This window comes from Cyprinodon variegatus, unplaced genomic scaffold (assembly GCF_000732505.1).
Source record: "Cyprinodon variegatus isolate N-32 unplaced genomic scaffold, C_variegatus-1.0 Scaffold1661, whole genome shotgun sequence".
NCBI classification, from domain to species: Eukaryota; Metazoa; Chordata; class Actinopteri; order Cyprinodontiformes; family Cyprinodontidae; genus Cyprinodon; species Cyprinodon variegatus.
The window spans coordinates 51,977-57,830 of NW_015152114.1; the positions used below are offsets into that span (position 1 = coordinate 51,977).

General features: G+C 36.8%; 1 pseudogene; it reads right to left on the reverse strand.

Moving 5' to 3' along the window:
- Positions 1 to 360: 360 nt before the first annotated feature.
- LOC107104234 lies at positions 361 to 5,663 on the reverse strand (annotated as a pseudogene).
- Positions 5,664 to 5,854: the final 191 nt, after the last annotated feature.

Sequence of the window (5,854 nt, forward strand, 5' to 3'; positions counted from 1 at the left end):
AAAGTTTACTCAGTGTCAGACTGTATTTCATGATTTACACACTTACATGATCCAATTTGTGGATCATAAAAGTGATGGAACCTAATATTAGCTAGTATCGTTCAAGACATTAAAATGTTTTGTTCAGCATTTCCCTGAATAGGACAATAAGAGGACATAGCAACTGAAGTTAGAACAATCTAACCCAGTAAGAATGCTCCTCAATCATGCTATTTAAGAAACACCTGGTTACACTGTTTCACAATGTGTCAGTGGCTGCAGTGACAGGCAATTTGTAATACTGACTGAATGTTGGATAAGTTAAAAACTAAACTATTACATTTTTGGATGATTGTTGGCAAAGAAAAAAAGGGTTTTAAATATTACCATTGAATGGCAATGTGGTTGCGGTCTATAATGTACCATTTGAGGTACTCCTCCACAAGTGTATGCTTCTCACAAGCTTTGACAGGTCGGAAGCATCCAGCTGTTTGGAACATTGTGCTGTTTTGCAAAATTAGATTTTGCAAAGACTCCTGCGAATCGGCTTCCTGGACCTATTTAAAACAAAAGGTATTATTAGGCCAACCCTAAAACATACACGCTTGTTTACTCTTGTCCTTGATGAATAGAAATCTTGCATTAAAAAAAAAAAAGATGAAATTACTTTTACATTTGGTTAAAATAAGTGGAAATCTGTCCCTTTAATTAAGTACAACTTATCATCTCTTATCTTATTTTCTACCTGATGTAGAGCTCTCCCTATATTCTCATCTTTTACATCTTCCACAGTGGCGCTGAAACTTGGCTTCCCTATTATGTGGTTGACAAGGTCCTTTGAAAAGGAAATGTGGTGCTGGTCCCCCGTGTATGACGGACACAGCAATCATTTTGCCTGCAAGATAATACTCATCTTCCCTGACAGCTGTTAAAGAGTACAGAATTATCATACATAATTACCATCTATATCACTGGAAGAAAAAAAAAGAAAAAGAAAATTATCTACAACTTCTCATTTTAATATATCGTCAAAAAACACACCTGTGGGATTGTACACAAGATAGCGTCTTTCTTGAGGTCCATCGAAGATGGGACAATTTCTCAGGTGATCCATTAGAAGTGTGAGGAATTCTCGCCTCGGCCCACCTGTGTCCAACCCTTCTTCTAAAGACCCTGCATCATCTGTGAACTTCACAAAGATCTCACTTTTTTCGGAGTATGAGCTGCGTCGAAAGCCTCTTACAGCTCCATCCCATACATCAGATCTGGATATATTGAACCTGCTGACTTTGTTGTGGTCAATTGCAAGTGCCAAATTTGCAATTATTTCAGAGGCCTGCACAGTTGTGGGTCTAGAAAAAAGCAAAAAAAAAATTTTAGACATTAAAAAATAGATTCAAAGCACAGTAGCTACTTTACTTACTTTACACAAATCTTTCATTCCATATTCATAGACTATATCCTGACATTAAATTGACACGAGAGACACTGATAAGTCAATCTATAAAAGAATGAGCAAGTTTTTTATTCTTATTAACTTAATTCCAATGGACTCTCTTTAAACACACATCTCAACAACTGGACCTGATTCAAGTAGTTACAGACAGAGAATGTCATATTGGTTTTCATTTTAGTGAGTCTTCACATTTGTATAATTCTATTTTAGACGAAGTAGAGAGCTTGTTTATTTTCTACTTGTGTCTATATGACTCACTCAGATTTTTCTGAGGGCATGTCCTTTTTTTCCTCAAGAACGAGAACTTCATCTTCATCATCGTCAATGACGATAGGTGCAAAGAGGTTGGTGTACATCCTGCAAAACAAAGACGTGCACACAACGTAATTATAGACACACATAAATGCATATCCAATAAAAATCAAACCAATCAAATTGTTGACGAGCTCTACCAGCTTAAACTCAATATCTAACCTTTGTCAGGAGAGAAATGTGTTTACCCCTCAATAATGTTTCTGATATTTTGTCTACCAATCTATATACAATTACACAAAACACACCTGTAACAGGAGCTCTCGACATCAAGACATGTGGAGGTACTAGCATAATTATGCTCCTCATCCAAGTGTATAGTCTGAAAGTTAAGAAATGGAAAAACAGGACATTCAATAAAATGACAACATAATTATGTAACAAACTCTATGGATTACTTAAACAGGATAGTTCAACATTTTGGGAAGCCTGTCTATTGCAATAATAATGAGAAGGTATATTACCAATGCCCGTTTTGAGAGTCCTGAAGCACAAATGCGAGCTGCTCAGTGAATACAATGGAGTTGGACAGTATAGGTTGTGTAACGATCCCTTCAGTCCACTAGGGGTCAGGGTTAAACTTATCAAATACACAATCCTATAGTTCCAAAATGCTCTTATGGACAGGAATGTACCTGCTTATATGACTAATGATGATTAATGCAATAAGGAAAATTGACAAAATATTCAACTATGCCTTTAAGGAGGTGAGATAGAGAACAGAAGATGACATTCAGTGGAGACATTTCCCTGTTTACTTTTATTCTTGCAAATTTAAGTGAAATGTGGTACAATTGCCAATTCAAAAAACTGCATTATGCAAATATATGGCATGATAAAGTATTGAGTTAACTTTTCTTATATGTGCTTCTGTGCTTGAATAGGACATCTTAAGTGATCTTTGATGCATCCACGTTCATCTAACTCTCCATATACGCTTTCAATTTCTTAAGTCAGGCACATTCACAAAAGGCTTGTAGTTAACAGTCCATCTGAAATGGCTTTATATTCCCCCTAAATGAAAAGCAAAGCTTAAAAGCACACAACTGCAATAAACATAATACTATGATTATGAGTTTACTTCAATGGACTTTGGTCTAAAGGTATAAATGTAATCATAACATCAAAAACAGATGATGGACGATGGCTCCTCTCTATTTACTGCAGGATGGAAAGATATAGAGGATATTTTGTACCCACAGGCATCAGACTTTCTAATTCTTTACTGAATGGTAGATGAGCTGCCAGAAGTGAATTTCCCTATGAGGATCAATTAAGTTATTGTTGTTATATTAGACCATATAATAGTTACATTGATGGCGCCTATGTAAACATTTAGCTATTGTTTTGTTTCATACCTAAAGTCATGGACCAGTGAGGAAGATAGAGACTGTATGTAAATAATACTCCATTACCTGATGTACTTCAGTAGAGAGTGACAACCCCCCATCACCATTCCTGAGGGCAAAAAAGCATAAATCATAGTATACTCCAAAATATATTGGTGACATTGCAAAACCAAACAAACATTGATTTATTGAAGTAACAAGGCATTAGCGTATAGCACACGTAACAAGAACAACAAATTACAAAGCTATGTCAATAGCAAATAAATATGTATGCAAATGCAGTAAAATCTAAATTTCTTTGGTACACACACACACACACACACACACACACACACACACACACCAACTACTTACACCTTGTCAGGCTCTTTGTGTACAGGACTGCTTTTGTGGTGAGGTTCAAATGGCTGTAGTAAAGACATAATTTAATTCAAATACAAGTATTTGTTTAGTACTGGTAGGCCAATGTCAAAAACCTACACAGGTTGAAGGCAGGTTAATCACAAAAATCACTCAAATATGTTTTAAATTACACTCACCAGTGTATCAGCTAGATCAAATTCTCTTGATGTTGTTTTTATCACAATCTCAGGGTCGGAGTCAGATGTGTCTGGCAATTCTCCAACTGAAAAACATTCAAATAGGCTCCCCTCAATGAAGCTTTCCCAACGTTCTCAAAAGAGACACATTACCGATACATACTTCAGACATTTGTCATTTATGAATTCAGTGGCATTTCAGTGTCCTTGTGAAGCAAGTCAAACAACACAGGCTTTAAGTCTAATCTAGAGGATTGGTTTGCTTTTTTCATAACACTAGGTGTAGTGTTTTGTTAAAACTGTAAAGCAAAAAATGTGTAGTATAATTCTTTAAGTGATGAATGACCAACATATAGCATTATAGCAAGTCCAGCCATCTCTGCACTGGACACAACTAGGTCATAACAACACAGTTTACCTTTCTCAAAGTCTTTTTTCTGGCAGATAAAAATGATGACCCGCTGATATGTCTTGCCAATTTCTTCCTTTTATGCTTTTAGAGTAAATGGTCTTTGTGTCCCAGGGATATTAATAACTTCAGAGCCATCTGGATAAAGAAGGAGGAAAGGTCCTTCATCCAGGTCTTTGTTGAAGTCCCTCATTTTCCTTACTGCCTCATTAAGCAGATCTAGGGCAGTGATGTCAGGATGTGTAGAAAGGGAAATAGTTTTCCCACGCTTTGGCTTGAGGACACCACCCTTCCCAATGGTCATCAAACCAATATTTATCTGCAAAATAAATAAATAAAATTGTAAGTGGGTAATTTTTAAAGATCAATGTTTACTTAAAATGATCAGTAACGCTATGTTACATGTCACACTTGGATACAAAATGGGCAATTATTAAAATTATTATCAAAATACCACTGAAAACAGAGTAACCCACTGTTTATGGTGAAGTGGCCTTTATTGTCATTATACAATGAACTGTACAACTGAATTATGAGGTTAGAATGGAGGGTTAGTCCTGAGCCGCTGCGGGCAAACATAATTTTAAGTGCCCATCAAAAACCCAGTAAACAGCAGATTACTTTTCAATACAGGTAATTGGTAATACAATGATTTGCATGTCACGGTTACATATTCATCATAATAAGAAACCAGCAAATATGTACAAAAGTGAAAACAGGACAGTGTCATTGTCTGAGTAATATGGTCGTGGCACAGAAGCACATTAGTTTTATGCAAAAATATACTGGTCACCATAAAGATGACGCTATCATCAGGCTTACTTTTAGAGAACTGTGATGATGGAAGAATGTCAACAGCTAGTTAACCAGTTGTTCATTCTCACTATGTAACCAACTTACCTGGACTTTACATATTTTCTTTGATTTCATTTTCCCACATGAAAAGTTTTGCCTCTCTTCCGCTTTTCTCTTTCGGTACTCTAGAAAGGTCCCTAGAGTAGGGGTTTGAATAGTCTGTGATTCTACATGGTAGCAAAGGAAAAATATGTTACATTATACATACAGCAGTAGTCTAATGTTTTACAGTATACAAGAAACACATTTTGACAACACATTATCTTTTGTAAAATAGGGGTGCAGTTTTGGTGACACATAAAAAATGAAGCTAGAAAGTGAAAAAGTCTAAAAACACACACAATCTTTTCTTTATGGCCTGCAAATAAACTAAACCCTGAAGATGCTGCATTTGTCTTCAGTTTCACTGCCTACTGCAAGTTATAACCTGCATAAATACATCTTTCACTCCAAACGGCAAGATTCATGAAACACCTGCAAAGAAATTATCGAGTAAGGTCTGGAAACTGACAGTTGGCCAACTAGCTCTGGTAGGCTAACGGTACCCCATGCAAAAGTAGCCTAACGTTACATTAACGTTATATCCGTTTACTTACTTGAAGGTCCCGCGTGAGCGTCGCTACCGTCTTCCTGCAGCCTTTTCCCACATTCACTGCAGAAGTTAGGCTTCTCTTTGAACTCTTTCCCACAATGTTTGCAATACATGATAGCGGGCTCTGTGCTTCCACTTGTCTGGAGCACAACAGAATTCTCCGCGCGTAAGTCTGGCGGTGATGTCTTTCCGGTTCAAAGGACGGACCAGTTCTTTTGTCCAATCAGCGATGATTCCTGTCGCCCGAGGGTACCTAGCATTTCCGTTTTGGTTAATGTCGCTGTGTTTTCTTTTTTTGTGATGTGTTTTCTCTTTTTGTGTTGTGTTTTCTGATTTGTCGTTGTGTTTTCTGATTTGTCGTTG